This window comes from Colias philodice, chromosome 26, assembly GCF_061535455.1.
Source record: "Colias philodice isolate Cphi_HAF_F1 chromosome 26, ilColPhil1 Martin Lab GWU primary, whole genome shotgun sequence".
In the NCBI taxonomy this organism is placed as follows: Eukaryota; Metazoa; Arthropoda; class Insecta; order Lepidoptera; family Pieridae; genus Colias; species Colias philodice.
Window position 1 is genome coordinate 981,646 of NC_143111.1, and position 17,205 is coordinate 998,850.

Sequence of the window (17,205 nt, forward strand, 5' to 3'; positions counted from 1 at the left end):
AAACGTACATACAATCAAGCCTTTCTTCTCCAACAACGTATAAATAGCTGAGTGTACAAATTCTGCATGGCTGATCAAAACACAATCTACAGGATAAAATTACTACGCTTTGTTTTCCTTCTTATTGCAATCTAGTAATAGATATAGTGACGTCACGGTTACTACGAAGCACAGATTAAACAGAGAGCATTACATTCACGAAAGAAAGTAGGACACAGGCGTTTGATGTATTTTACAATCGTCGAAACGGATCGTTTGATCTTGCCGATGGAAATCTTGCTGATTTATAGAGCCGTTCATTGTGTAATAGGTATACTTACACGTATGTTATTATATTGAAAAACTCTGTTTAATATGAGTTTGGATGTGGGAGGGAATTGATCAGAGCTTTCGGTGGGTTGTTGGAACTATGCTTTATCTTTGTTTATATCAGTGTAACATAAACATTACATAGAGGAAAGGATAAATGTTTAATTTGCAAGTGACAACATATTTTACTGGATAAGCAATATCATAAAAAAAATATAACTGAAAAACAGAGAGCGGCAGTCCTTTCTCAAATTGAGTCCAACTCATTGTTTTCTCTGACTGCTACAGCACAGCCCTATTTTTCAGTGACCCCCTGTAGTGTATGTGAGTGAAAGAGACGGAAGTATTATGTCATCTCTTGCGCACGTGCAACGGTGACACCGCTCACACAGCTCAGTTGGCTGCAGGCGGTCGGAGTGAGAGGTCGTGTGCGTCTAAGAGCCGATAATAGGGAAGGACATACACTACATTTTTGGCGACGAGGTAAATCGGGAATAAATGTAAGTAATTTTTTTTTGAAAAAAAAAATTACAAAACAAAAAAAAGGGAGGAAATAGGTGTGCTATGATAACTATTGAACTAATTATATCCACAGTCAAGTTACTTCGAAGGGAATATTAAAGTTAATAATAATATACACACATACCTATTTTCATTATGATATTTTGTGCCGCTTACATAAAAAAAAATATATCCGCACAAAGTAGATAAATAACATGTGCGTGCCTTTCGAGAGGCCTCCGGCCTCCACGCCGTAGAAAACGAAGGTTTCGTTTACATAAAGATTTAGCAAAACCTCTTAAATAATTGTAGCCAGAAGGATAAAGTAGGTTTGTAAATTGTTTCTCGTATACATAACTACACTGATACCAATGCATACGCGGGCTGTCTTTATTGCTCGAGCGTATGGTGCCTGTTTGATAAATACACTGTACAGTGTACGGGTATACAGCTAGCGTCGTCCAGTATATGTACTCACGTAGTCATGCATAGGACTGTAACTGCGTTATGCGAGACTAAAATATGTGATATTTTGTTTAGTCGAGGCTGTAGATTATTATTTTGGGACATTTGTTTACATATAAATTTATTGATACTGATGTGTAAAAACCTGCTTAAAGGATTGGTTAAACATGATTAAATGAGCTAAGAAGGTTCGATTCCCGATCAGCTCAGAATAGATTTGTCTGGTTACAAAAATATAATTATACCAAATACCCACTTATATCTTATTTAATTACTCGATGTGAAGTTGCATGAGTATTATTTAAGATTATTCATTATTGCATAAAGAAGTAATTAATGGTTATCATGCAAGGAACGTAAGTTTCCTGGACAGGCTAATATAGTAACATTATGGAAGTTCATGTAAGTTGATGTATGTGTTTCGATGGTGATGTGGACCACGACAAGGGATTTCTAAAGTTGTTGTTAAGCTATAATGTTACAAGATGAAGCCTGACAAAAAAAATGTTGTGTGGTTTTATGAAACCACGGTAAAAGTGAAACTGTTCGAACGGTTCCGAACACTGCTTTATACCTACTCGGCAGCCGACCGTCACGCGACATGCGCTACACAGACCAAAAAGTTTGAGACGATGTAATAAAAGTTTCACTTTAAAAAGGGTAACGCCCGTGTACGTAATTTGAAATGTGTTACCAGATGATGCCTGGTAGTACAGGAAAAAAAACGGGTGATGCCTGTGTGTACTTTGTACTGTGTTACCAGATAATGCCTGGTGGTCAAGAAAAATCGGGTGACGCCCGTGTGTATTTTATAATGTTATACCAGATGATGCCTGGTGGTACAAAAACAAAAATCGGGTGACGCCCGTGTGTATTTTGTAATGTTATACCAGATGATGATGCCTGGTGGCTGGTAGTGCAAAAACAAAAATCGGGTGACGTCCGTGTGTTACTTTGTAATTTTATACCAAATGATGCCTGGTAGTCGTAATATTATTACAATACAGGTGATGCCTGTTGATGTGATACGGGTGATGCTCGTATAAAATGTTTATATTTTGGGTGATGCCCATATTGCGAATTCATGCACTTAAATACGCGATCTTAAAAAAAAAAGTGACAGTTCGTCACCATTTCACAGTGAAGTATTGTTCGTAAGATAGATTGTATCTTCGAAAATACTTACGGTTAGTATTGATATCCAAATAAAAAATGGAATAATACAATTTTTAAGAGCATACAGTAAATACTAAAATATTTACAGTAGCTTTTATTATTCTTATCTAAAAGTGACTTAATATTTTCATAATTTCATAGCAGATTTTGTTAAACAACGAAAGAATAATCATAATGATAACAATACCTAAAATATCTGCGATAGGTATTGCATATTTAACCGACAACTATAAAGTTAGACAGGTTAAGTGATAATATAATAATCATAAACAGGGTAAGGTAATAAAACAATGAATATTCGAAAACAAAAATAAATGGAATGAGAGACATACAGAGTAGTCTCAATATTCATTATTTCAAACTACCCACCTGGCAGACGTTGTTATGCTCTTTCGCCTTTTACCGGTTCTTTAAACGAATTGGAACATGAATATTATCCGAATTGGTCGAGCCGATACGCCGCGCGCCGAGGTTTGAGTTTTACACTTAGCAACATATTTGGCTATTCATTTTTATTGTATATACTATGTGGCGTTGTAGGTGAGGTGGAAACAAAATAATAATAATAAGAACTAGATACTCACCATACAGTCGACAATTAATTTAGTTAATTAATAAAATAAAATACAAATATCAGTAACAATAAGGGTCGTGGTGTGCCTAGGTCCAAACCCTCCGGTAGGGCTCTTACTGATATAGGTGGACGTAAGATGGAGTGCGCGTCTCGTTGCGAAGGCTAGGCGGTAGGGTGTCTTTAGGGTTGGTCGCTGAATTCCTTCAACAGGAATTAAGGAGCCGAAGCAAGCAAGACGTAGAAGGATTTCCTCAGCGGCAATCGTAGCAATGTCGTAGTACTACTGAAGATGGGTCTTAAGCGGTATGTAGCAGCGTATGAGGTTCCTTATCGGAACGTGGCAAGGACGCGACAATTCCCTGCGCGGGAACGTTGCGGGTATGTAGAAGCTTTCTAAATGGAACGTAGCAGTAGCATAACACCACTCCCCCAGCGGAAATGTAGCACCCCGGTTTGGGGTTAGGTATAACACACTGTTAATCATTACATGTTGGAACGTTGAAAACGACTTTTACGTAATTTATACAATAATATACTGTGAAAGACAATAGTTGGACAATAGACAGTTGGCATAAAATATGAATCGTTAATTGTTAATAACTAGCAAACCTGGCGAAGTCCGTTTCGCACCAGAGACACCTTTTCCTTGTTATAAACCTCACGGAGCCCGAGACCTTTCCAACGAGTGCAAAGCCGTGGAAATCGGTTCGTGCGTTCTGGAGTTGTAGCGTCAGGAAGGAAAACCCGACTTATTTTTATATAGTAGATTACTTTGATAGATAGTGTATAGTGACAAACAACCTGTCAAATATACACTTAAAATTTTTAGATAGATAATAAAGGTCAATTTCAAGACGAACATTTAATGTAAAATAAAAAATGGATCATAACCACATCATACCGCAAATATTGGTATATGTAAGAACCATGGTAAAATCATACACCATGTGCATCTAGTTATTATTATATTAATAACGACTGTTTTTAATTTAAAAACACCAATTTTATAATAGACGAGAAAACACTAGAAACACCAATTACTACTAAAATTTAACGCTTTATGTGTTTTAAAGTGAAAAACATCACTTCTACTAGAGATAAATATCTACTAAATAAATTCTGCGCGATGTTATTGCGCACGAATTCATAAAGGCGATGTCAAATTGGCGATGACAGATGACATACTAGGGACGCGCTCTTGCTAGTGAGGTGAAAGATCCATCGATATTCGGTAAGGTGACCCTATTTTATAGAGATATATAGGATTCATAGACAGCTTTCTTCATCCAACGCTGTGTGTTTTAGGAAGACACATAATACATCTTTTAAGAGCCCATCTTTTGAACATTAAATATCGCACCTAATGCATTAACACCGCTGCGAAAAAATAATGGATATCGTACTAGATTGAATAAAAGATTATCAATTAAGAAATACGTTAAAGATTTCTTGTCAAAGCAAAAAAAAAAAAAATGTATTATCGCGAAAAGGTCACCATTCGTGCCTTAGTCAGAATATAAATTCCAAGTATTAATCTCTACAATATTGAGGTGGTATAGTGGTATTGATTTCGAAATGCAAAATTGAATATTGTAAATTCAAGTTAATTAATTTATGCAAATACTTATATAGTTATAGGTAACAAAGTTTTTATTGATTGTTACAGTTAAATTTGTATTACTGATTGTTACAGTTAACTTTGTACAGTTAAAAAAAAATATGTATCCAACTACTTATTTTCAGACCATTAATGTGTGATTAATGTCTAGCCATTATTATTGTCATTAAGTTATCTTTTTCTTTTTCAAGTGGCTATTAAGTTGTCAGTAATACAAATACAAATGTTATCATAAGTAACAAATAAAAAAAGTCATCAACAAAATGATACATTTTGATTCGTTTTAGGTTCGTTACATTAATTGAATTTTAAATACCTATGTGTTATTAATGTAATAATCATACAATGAACAACACCGCGTATGTGTTGAGGTTACATTATGAAGTATAAAAAAAAGTAATACATTATTAATCACGCTTTACTAAATATTCATTATTGTATTGTCAATAAATTGTTGTAATATTGTCACTGAAGTTAAATCTGTACGGTTTGGGTAGGTCATAACTCATAAGCGAATCGAAAAGAATCGGTTGCATTCAGTCATACGAACATACAGGTGAAGCTAAAAGCGGTTCAATAGAAGTCAATGGCACAGTATAGTATGATATTGTACTGTTGCAGAGCAAGCTCCACTAAGACTATAATTCTGTCAGAGTGGTTTATACCCAAAAGTTGGTATTTAAATAATTGATAATTATGAACCTTAACGTTGTAATACTATGTATCTGTATGAATTAAATATATTTAATGCGCTATAAAAAAGGCTGCCACTTTCTAGCCTCTAAACTATCACCCAAAAATATATCATAAATCGCTTTATTGCGATATGAAAGAGAGACGGACAAACGAATAAATAAACAAATCTTCCTTGTGCCTAAGGATCATATGATAAGTTGTTGTTGCTTAAATAAGAATAAATAATGAACCAATTAATGTTTGGTTACAATTTTGCCGTATAATATTTATTATATTATTTAGGGTACAGATATATACATATTATATTACATTCCGATTTTATTAGGTATATTGAATTAAAATCGGAACATATATTGTTTTAGTAACGAAGTACATATACAGAATATAGATATTAAATAATAACCGAGCATTTAAGTATGTACCCAGTCTATAGGCATTTCACTTGGTAATAATTCGGTTTGCAGCTATCGTTTATTAATAATTTTAATATGTGGGAAAACAGTGGTTACTTAGATGGTGCAGATGCCGGTGCAGGTAAAGTGAATTAAATTATGCGTCAGAAGAAGCAGCATTCACCTCTTCTAAATGACCTGGAGTGCAGGTCATGATAAATAGTGAGTGAAACATATCAACAAGGTAGTGCAATAGTCATGTAAGGAAAAAATAAAACAGGTTAAGTACAGTACAGGTACAGAACAGGTACAGAACAGGTACAGTACAGGTACAGTGCAGGTACAGTACAGGTACAGTACAGGTACAGTTAGTCAAAAGTATAGTTAAGTTACAGAAGGAACATTAAGTTACTGAAAACGATTTCGTCCCATTGGTTAATAAATAAATAATGACTTAATAAACTTAAATATAAGTATACAACTTATTCATGATAGATTGTCGTATACTTAAATAAATTGTCATTATTGTTATTATAAATACCTATGTAAGATGTTACATTTCTATGATTTTGAAGGAGCGACTATATGTCTATATATTCTTGCCGGCTCTTCTCTGTTGAGGCGGCTTTCCGAACCAGTGGTAAATTCATATTTTGTCCTTATAACTACTGACGAAACGTTTTAAACGTTTCTGGACGAGGTATGGTTGATGAATGAAGGTTTGAGTTTGAAAAAATTATTAATTAATATCGATTTGAATACATATTTTGTAAAAATTATTATAATTTTGAATATACATATACTTAATGGATAAAAAAAAGAAAAAAAATGAAAAGGAGAGATGTTGCATATAGATAGAATTATATTACTAGGCCAGGTGACACATTCTACTCTATCGCTGGTATGGAGCGGACGTGTCCCTGAGTTGTGTTTACTAACTGATACTGGTGCTTAGGTATAGACTAGAATAGAAGCATACGTATAACATACCCGAATAGAACATAATATTTTATTTAATAAAATTAATTGAAAAAATTAAAAATTTCTAAAATAAAGGAGGGATGTAGTGTATGTGAGTGAAAGAGACGGAAGTATTATGTCATCTCTTGCGCACGTGCAACGGTGACACCGCTCACACAGCTCAGTTGGCTGCAGGCGGTCGGAGTGAGAGGTCGTGTGCGTCTAAGAGCCGATAATAGGGAAGGACATACACTACACCCCCAATAAACAAAAAATTCAGTTTCAATTAGTTATAAGAAATTATTCACCCAAAAGCTACAAAAAAAAGCTAAACATTTTCATAGAGACCACGACCACCATGGATTTCCATTTTAAAACTACGTTAATAGTTCGATTGTAGCGTTATCTAATAAAGTAGTTTCTTATCGCGCGTTATGAAAGGGGGCTAGACGGAAAAAATTCTTACGAAAAGTTGTCACGACACTTTTTTATAGAGTTGTTAAGCCGTGCGGCGTGCGCGTGGTCCTCTGTCAGTCTCTCTAACTTAACACTTCGTTCCATCCGGATGTCCCTTGACATCGCTCAAGTTTTTTTAATTATCGCATGGCACAGTACTAAAATAATAATATTGTAATTTTTAAATGTATTCAATCGTTACAGATTTTAAATTTCAAATATTTACTATATGTAACAAAATGCACCAATGGTCACCAACTTTCACTTGACAAACCTGACCAACTATGGCAACTAACTGTAACATTTCAGTTTTTCAGCATTTAACCTAAAATATTCACTATAGTTCTAACACAAGGACCACGACACCATGTTACTGTTAGTGTTAACAACTGGACGTTTACAAAACAACGGTATAGTTTAGCGTAACTCGACACGCCTTGGCATCATTTGACATGATATGCACCTATTAAATACAAATGTGTGGAAAGGAAAATTAAGGTTATTAAGTAAATTGAAATCTTCTTTTTTTATTATTTAGAAAATTATGTTATCGTGGGATGATCGGTTGAAATAAAAAATGGATATCCATTCTTCTTGTTATTTATAAGCACAATTAGATGATAAAAAGTGCCAACAAATCATGTGATTGTATATTTTTTTAAATTATTTACTTTAAAGATTTTTATGAAATTATCGTTAGTTTGTACGTAATTTTTATTTATGATTAATGTTTGCGTTTTGTAAAGTCCTTACACGTGATTATGACAAATTGTAAAGTGCGTCACACACGGTGAAGATACTATGACCCGAAATTTTGTGGGTCATTTGTAACAGGATGGCGGTTCTACAGGGGTCTTAGTACGCAATGACAAAAAGAAAAATGATGGTCAGAAATCTGATAATATAAAATATTACAGTATCTTAAGATAAAATATTATAAGTAGTATCTTCACCGTGTGTGACGCGCTTTAAGCTTAACTTTATTGAGAATGGAACTTGAGACGGACACTATCGTAGGAAATCGTATATTTTCGTAAACATAGGATAACTAGGTACCTATCATAGATACCCAAGTAACAAATAACAATTCAATGTAAAGATGGTTGAACTTCTTATCATCACTACATAGTATAAAACAAAGTCGCTTTCCCTGTCCCTATGTCCCTATGTCCCTATGTCCCTTTGTACGCTTAAATCTTTGTATAATAATATCCATTAAATAGTGGAGAAGTACTGTTATTTTTGAGGTTTCTAATGTGATGTCGTAAAAATTACATTTTTTCCGCTTACATTGCAAACGCAGGCTGAACCCTACGAGTTTTATCAAAATAATGTACTAAGTATTATACACATTGAAAAGGTCTACAGAAAAGTCCGCGATGGTATATGTCTATCTCTTATGGATAACCCACAATAACTTTTTTTTGTCATTTACTTTTTACGAGAAATAATGGCTAATTTTCGATGCGATTTTAACCAATACAGCATTAATCCTTAACCAATTAAATACCTTGAATACATTGTTCATTTAATATAGATCTATATGGCCCTTTACACCGTATGATTTAAGTGAATATTTTCGAAGATATTACAGATTTAAAAATTGCGGGACGTAGCGTTTGCGTATTGTTTGGTACCGGCCGGCCGCCCGGCTATCTACGAGTATTTTATACCCGTACGAAGTCGGAGCGGGCCGCTATGTTTTTATATACAACGTTCACAGTTTTTCTGTAGTGTATTTAGTATCAGCATTGCACCCGTGCGAAGCCGGGGTGGGTCGCTAGTATCCTTATAAAAAAACATAAGCAAAAACAATATAAGTACCTATATCCTATACGTTTTACTATCAAATCTAATTTAACTATGATTGGTTAGAGGAGGCGTATGGTATAAAAATTATAAATACTATTTTTCTTATTTATCTACTTTTGTGATAATCTTTACATGAATTATCTGCTTTATTATATTACTAGCGGTCCGCCCCGGCTTCGCCCGTGGTCCATATTTCGCAATAAAAGGTAGCCTATGTTCTTTCTCAGGGTCTAAAGATTGTCTGTGCCAAATTTCATCAAAATCGGTTGAGAGGTTTATGCGTGAAAACCATACATACATACATAATTACATAATTACAAACTTTTCCTCTTTATAATATTAGTATAGATGAGCACATCCTTTGTCCTTCCCGACTTAAAATTGAAGATCATTGGACAACTAACCATTTACTTACCTTTTCATTTTGTTTACGCTTCACTGCATCAAAGTGTAGTTTATAATAAAATCTTAAATGACCTAGCCTGTAAATTTTCGAGGTCTTATAATATAGAGCGGACATCCGTCCGTCCTTGAGTTAAAACAATATAATTATAAATATTTATCTTCGGTATTTTTGTGAAAAACGCATCTTGCATTTTCATAAGGAAAACGTTTTTATAAATTTTCCACGTCCTATTTTTCATTTTTGTTTCTCAGAAATGGCGTAACCTGAAAAAATATGACACAAATAAATATAGTTATAGACTTTCTTTATCTGGAACAAAATACCTACATACTAACCTAAATTAAACCTTAAATCTGCCCTTTTAAAAACATAATTCTTAGTCAATTCAGAGGCCAATTCAATTTACGGCTAAAATTGATTTTAGAAATTTAATTATGGTAATTTTAAAAACTGGTAAAAACCTAAGGGCTTTGCGAGAGGTACCAATAATAATACTTACACAGTCATGACTTTCGGTGGTTTAGGAAAATACTTATAAATAAGGGCAAGCTAGTTTTAAATAAGTAGGTACATCAGGGTCACATACCAGCAAGGCAAGTCATATAAAACAATACATTGGAGACAATGGGTTCCGTCACCGGACCATAGTTTATACTATACTCGATATTTTGATACCGCAGGCACAATAGATCGATGCATACTAATATTATAAGTGACGGTAACTTAGTCTGCTAGTAATGTCACCATGAGTGATCTGCTGAACAAAATTGGGTGAATTTCTATGTATAGATAGACGGACATTTCAAGCGTCGCTGATACTGAGTTTCGTAATTCGTATATTTTATCGTCAATTTTTTTTAAATAACTAAAAAATGTTTCCAATTAGATTTTTTCGCATAAGCTCCCAAATCCAAAATGTGAGTATTCAAAAGCCACAGGTTCTATATCATCATATTTTCTAGAAAAGTCTTCAGACAAAATGGGCAGTGCACATTATGCTATAAAATTACGTTTTTGGTTCAAAATTCTCCCAATGCATGTCTTAAAAGTCAGGTCAGGCATTTTTTCATATTTTTACATTTTCATAATAGTTGAGATGATAAATATATACAAACATACTTATCATTTCGAACATAATAACAGTAATGAAAGCGTAATAAAACTGTAACCATATTTTGAAATTTATAGATAAACTACCTAAAACTACCGACTTTGTCTGCTTTAAATCAATACAAATACCTACCTAATTTTTTTAATGAAAGTACACAATAACACAATTAATGTACTCTATAAGAATAGCTGCGGTCTCTGTGAATACCTATGGGTACATATAGCTTTAAGCTTACAAGCCGTTCATACGGCATAGCCCGCAGATATTTAGGTAATGTCTTTCGATTCGAAAACGATGTCATCAAAAATTTCTGACTGCATCTCAACATAATTCAACCTCAAGATACCGCACTAAGGTTATTATTTACCTCACGTGGAAGTTTATCTAGAAGCATCTATTTATACTCTTTACGCCCTATCGTACACTGTTCGCAATTAGCTGTGCATAGTAGCTGGCTGGTCGCCCAGTTAGGTGGAGTGCATATTGGCTAACAAAAGAAAATAACACAATTATAATTCTATGCATTTTAATGCGTACGGCCTTACTATCAAAAAGTTAAAAATTGTATAAATTTCTACCATTTTCTACCATAGCTTTGTCCTGCTCTTGCTCACATGAACCGTCAATCATAAAAACAAGACAGGCAAGTTATTGCAATAACTAATCCATTGTAAAGCGAATGGGTAACATTTTATTAGTAAGACCGCTAGTCTATACAAGGTACATAACATTATGAGGGTAAGTAGTCTCTATAACAATAGGAATTATAAGAAGTATTCGTAGAGCTTTTTATCTAAAGAATTATAATTTTTAAATTGAAAACTTCTTTAGCGGCGTTGGGTATAAAATCTTAAACTCGCGTCAGGACACGTGACCTGATCGAAAAAGCGTAAGACGGATGGATATCAAACATGCTCAACGTTAATAATCAAGTTTTCACTTCTGCCCGCACTCCCGGAGTGCAACCCGTCTTTTTTTTATTTAATATAGTCGTGATCTGTGGTCGTGACCATAAGTAGCAAAACTATAAAAAAGACATATTACAAGCTGTACTTTTACAAAAGCTAGCCGGCTAGCTTTGAAAAATATAGATGGGCTTAGGCCCATCTATATTTTTCAAATCCGTATTACAATTTTCCTATACCTATGTATTTTGTGATTATTACTGATTAAGTAGGTATATGTTTAATTAAAAATTGTATTAGGTTCAGTATAAACGCACCCTAATGCTAACACAAGTTTAGTGATTCGCTGTCTGTGGGTGATGGAGGAGGCGGTCATGTGTTAAAGTTATGGATCTACGGAGTATATTGTGTACTAGCAATCCGCCTGCGGCTTCGCCCGCGTTTTCAAAAAAAAACCCGCATAGTTCCCGTTCCCGTGGGATTTCCGGGATAAAACCTAGCCTATGTCACTCAGAAATGATGTAGCTTTCCAACAGTGAAAGAATTTTTCAAATCTGCCAAGTAGTTTCGGAGCCTATTCAATTCATACAAACAAACAAACAAAAAATCAAACCTTTCCTCTTTATAATATTTGTATAGAATAGTAACATTATAAATAACTAACGACAGTTTGTATGGGTAGGTACTTTTGGAAGGATTGAAATAGCAACAACGGACATACACACAAAAGCGAGCGACACAAAAGCGAGATAGATTTAATCTTGTAAATAATTTTGTATATTTTAGGGCCGATTTTTCAATGCTTAGATAAAACTTATTCGTATAAAACTACCATTTTAAATCAGCCCTTAAGTCCTTCCAAATATTTTTTTCTTAAATGCATGTTTTATTAAATCATAGGGAAATAGAATATAGATATACGTAGGTATGCATGCATTCGTAGCACTCAGTCTAGCGGTTATATAATATAGGTACAGCTCAAATACTAGACATACGTTTTGACAAGATAAAATAATTAAATAGCAGTAACAAGTCAACGTCGGGCATATCTAAATATTTTAACACCTATGAAATCTGTTTAGCATTGCTCCATTTATAACGGGATTTCTACGAAAGCGACCCACTATTTATATTTACTTAAAAATAGAAGATGCAGTTGTGACGTCATTTTTGCTATTGTTTTGACAATTCAAACCCTATTTATTGGGCCATTAAACACAATTTCGATTACACCTCTTTGATTAATAATATATTGGATTGTTTTAAATTGAATTCTAGGTCAGTGGAATAGAGTGTATTTTGTATTGAAGCAGATTTGATGACGATTGCAAGTTTGCCAATAATTGATTGTGCTAACGTATGTAAGATTTGGCATTCATACAATAGTCCAATGTTACGTCTGGTACACAATTATTGTAATAGATTTATTAATGAATGAATGAATGAATGAATGAATGAATGAATGAATGAATGAAAGCCTTTATTGCAAGAAATTTACAAGTAACAATAATTTATAGCTTAACTAGGTTTCTTCTGGGTATCTTGCTTGTCTTTCGACAAAAGCCTCCTCCAAACTCTTCCATGATTGCCTTTGAAGTGCTATTCTTCTCCAGGTCACTCCTCCTACAATTTCCTTTAAATCATCTTCCCATCTAATTTTTTGTCTCCCTCTGTTCCTTTTTCCTTCCCTGGGATACCATTCCAAGAGATCTTTAGTCCACTTTCCTTGTTTATTCCTCATTATATGCCCTGTCCAACGCCACTTTAGAGATTTGACTGTCTTCACAATGCTTTGCAATTTCGTCTTTTTTCTAATATTGGTTATTTTTACTTTGTCGCGTCTTTTAATTTTTAACATGCTTCTCTCCATTCCTTGTTGGCACACCTTTAGTTTTTGTAATTGTTTTTTGGTTAAACACCATGTTTGGCAACCATAAGTCATCACTGGGCGTATGCATGTATCAAAAACCTTACTCTTTAACGTCTGGCAGATATCGTCGTTTTTAAAAATATTTTTCAAGGACCAAAATCGTTTCCAAGAACTTGCTACCCTTTGCTCTATTTCTTTTGTCATAAGATCATTGGGAGATATGATCTGTCCCAGATAAAGATATTCTTCTACATACTCTATGTACCTGTTGTGGACTTCTATTGGAATTTTAGTTCTATTGGTCATTATTTTTGTTTTTAATGTATTCATTACAAGTCCTACTTTTGCGCTTTGGTCGGCAAGCTGTTGTAACATTTTTTGTAGAGTTTCAGGTGTTTCGGCTATTACAATGAGATCGTCTGCGAATCTTAGATGGTGTAGGCGCTGGCCATTAATGTTTATACCACAAAGGTCCCAGTCGAGATTCCGAAAAATACCTTCAAGAACAGCCGAGAATAGTTTTGGTGACATGGGATCCCCTTGTCTCACCCCTTTCTGTATTTCAAAGTCTCTTCCAACTCTCTCAAGCCTAATTTTAGCCGAAATGTGACTGTAGATGTTTTTGATGAGGTTTATATACTTTTGATGGACTCCCTGTAATTTTAATGCCACCCAAAGATAATCGTGTCTTATAGAATCAAACGCCTTGCTGTAGTCTACAAATCCTATATAGTAAGGTTGATTATATTCATTACATTTTTCTATAAGTTGTTTAATAACAAAAATATGATCAAGTGTTGAATAATTGCTTCTGAAGCCAGCTTGTTCTCGAGGTTGTGATTCATCCAAGGTGTTTGATATTCTGTTTAGGATTGTTTTAGCAAATATTTTGTATAGGTTAGGCATTAAACTTATTGGTCTGTAGTTTTCTATTAATTGTTTGTCTCCTTTCTTATGCAGTAAGATAATCGTTGTGTCGGTCCACTGTTTAGGTATTTGTTCAGTCTGATATATTTCGTTAAATAAATGGGTAATAATCGGGAGAGTCTCTGATGCAGTCTTCTTTAAAATTTCGTTGCTGATTTTATCATCGCCTGGTGCTTTGTCGTCTTTTTGGGATGATAGGGCCTTTTCTACCTCACTTACTAGAAGCGGTGGTATTTCTCCATTTTCTTCATCCATGTTATAAACTTGATTTTCTATAGGTAATGTAGCGGTGTCCTTGTATAGTGTTTCGTAGAAAATTGTAGCAGTTTCTAAAATCTTTTTTCTATTTGAGCTTGTCGTGTTAGTTTTTGTATTTTTTATTTTAGGTATCCAATTTTTGTCTTGACTTAAAAGTTTTTGTGCTTTTTTCACTCCACCCGTCTTTTCTATTTGCTCTTGTATTAGTTTAATTTTTGTTTTCTTTTTAAAGTTTCTTATGTTCCTATTGATCTGTTTACTAATGTCTTGTATTTCTTTCTTGTTGGATTTTCGATTTTTTAATAGTTCTTTCCTAGTTTCCAAAAGTTTCCTTGCTTCGTCCCCCACTTTATCTCTCTTAACTTTCACAGATATCAAGTTTTCTTTTAATTTTATAAGGTTCATTTCTAATACGTTATATTTGAATAAGACTGATTTATCGCTATTTATCTGCATTTCGTTATTGAGTGTATGGCCAAAACTTTTCAACACATCATCTGGAATTGGTGGAATTTTCTCATAGTTTTGTTTTATGAATTTTCTTGACCTTTTTGGTTCTATTGATTTTATTGTACCTCTCAACAATCGGTGGTCTGAGTTAAAGTTAAGTGTATTAATGACTTCTACGTTTTCAAAATATTGTGGCTTATTTGTGAGTATAAAATCGATTTCGTTGCAGGTTTTGGCGTCCGGGGATATCCAAGTCCATTTTCTCTTAAATTTCTTCTTAAATAGTGTGTTCATGATTTTCAGGTTAAATTCTAATGCAAAGTTGATTAATCTTTTTCCATTATCATTTCTTTTACCGTAAGTATGAGGGCCCATAATCTCGTTTTCAGATTCTGTTTTTTGACCTAATTGACTGTTGAAGTCTCCCATTATTATTAAATTGTCGTACTGTGTTTCTTTTAATGCATTTGTTAATAATCTATAGAAACTGTCTTTTTCTTCGCTATCAGTTTGTTCGTGTGGGGCGTAGGTCTGTACAATTGTCCACATTTTGCTGTAACCTGGTATATTTATCTTTAACATGATTATTCTATCCGATATTCCTATGAATTCTACTACTTCCTTTTTAAGAGCAATATTTATTAAGAAACCAACGCCATTCCTTCCTTTTTCCTTACCTTTGTTGAAAAATATATATTTACCTTCTACTTCTAACAATTCTTCTTCGTTTCTTTTTGTTTCACAGATACCTATTATGTCCCAACGTATTTGTTCTATGGCTAGTTCAAATTCTGCTTGGCGTTCCTCAGTTCTCAAAGTGCGGACATTAAATGTGGCAATGTTGAATTTTCTATAATTTAAAGTTTTATTGTAGGATGCGGTTGATTGGTTTGGAGGGTTGTAGTCTGAAACCCCACGGTGACAAGCCGGATTGGGGAGTGCTATATTAAAAGTTCTTCTAGTTTGTAGTTGGTCTGTAACCAGCTGTCGGGGTTTTGTTAGTTTTTTGCAGAGGAGGGGATAGTGGAGAGAGAGTTGCTTCTTACTCTCATAATATCGAAAGCATTTTTCCTGTGAGACTTAGATATTTCTGTCAGTTTTTGTTTGTTGTCCGGGATGTTTTTATTTGGTGATTCTGATCGATTACGTTTACGTTTTTCATTCTTGTTTTTGTTATCACGTACTATAAGTTTATCGTATTTTATCACTGCGTATCTTCCTTTTTCCCTTTCTTCAATTAGTTGTTGTTGTAATAATTTCCTTTTATCCAAAATATCTTTTGGGTAATCCTCTACAATGTAAACGTTTTTAATCTTTTTCTTGCTCTGTATTACTTGTTCTTTTTGCCATAAACTCAAGAAAGAGATAAGAACTGGGCGAGGCTTATCACTTTGCAAATTTTTCTTACCAAGGCGGTGTACTTTGTTAATATCACTTGGTTTTAAATCAATTGCAGTTCCAGATGTTATTAAATTGATGGTTGTTTTTAATAGGTCCATACTTGAGGTTTCGTCTTCTTTTATTCCAAAAGCTATAATATTTTTCTGACGTTTTTCTCTTTCCAAATAATCTATTTTGGCTTTTAAATTTTGATTTTCCATTTTTAAATTGGTAATTTCTTGTAAAACCGGGCCGAGTTTTTCATCGATTCTGCACATTATATTCTTTGTCTGTTCCTGCATCTCCATCCTTAGTTTATCAAAAAGTTTTTCAAATTCATTCATTTTAATATTTATAAATTTGGGTAATTTTATGCAACTTGTGGCAACCCCTGTGATTGAAATCGGACAGGTGTCAAAAACAGACAACTGTCACTATTATGACTTGACTTGTCAATTGAATCAAATCAGATGTTATAACCTCTTAATTACTGTTATTATAAAATCAATATGCCATTAATAATTCTTCAATTTTATTATTTAAATTGTTCACGGGCACTTTCACTATGTTTTATATGTATTTCTTCCAAAGTTTGTGCACTTAAAACAATTGAACTGGAATTATTTATACTGGGTATGTTTTCGTACTTGTTGACACTTTGACAGCCGGTAACGGAAAAAAAAAATAGATTTATTAATAGTTAATAGTAAATAATATATAAATACCATCGTGAGCTATTTTTATCGTAATACCTAGTGTAAATAATGATAAATTGTCATTTGTTACTTAAATTTTACGGAATACCATTACCTTATACCATTTCCCCAGTACACTACACAGTGTACTGGGTAAATGGTATAAGGGTGCTTTTTCACCAATAATGTGCGAGGTATGTTTGTAATAAGTGCCTCGCCAGGTCGATGCTAGTTGAAAATACTA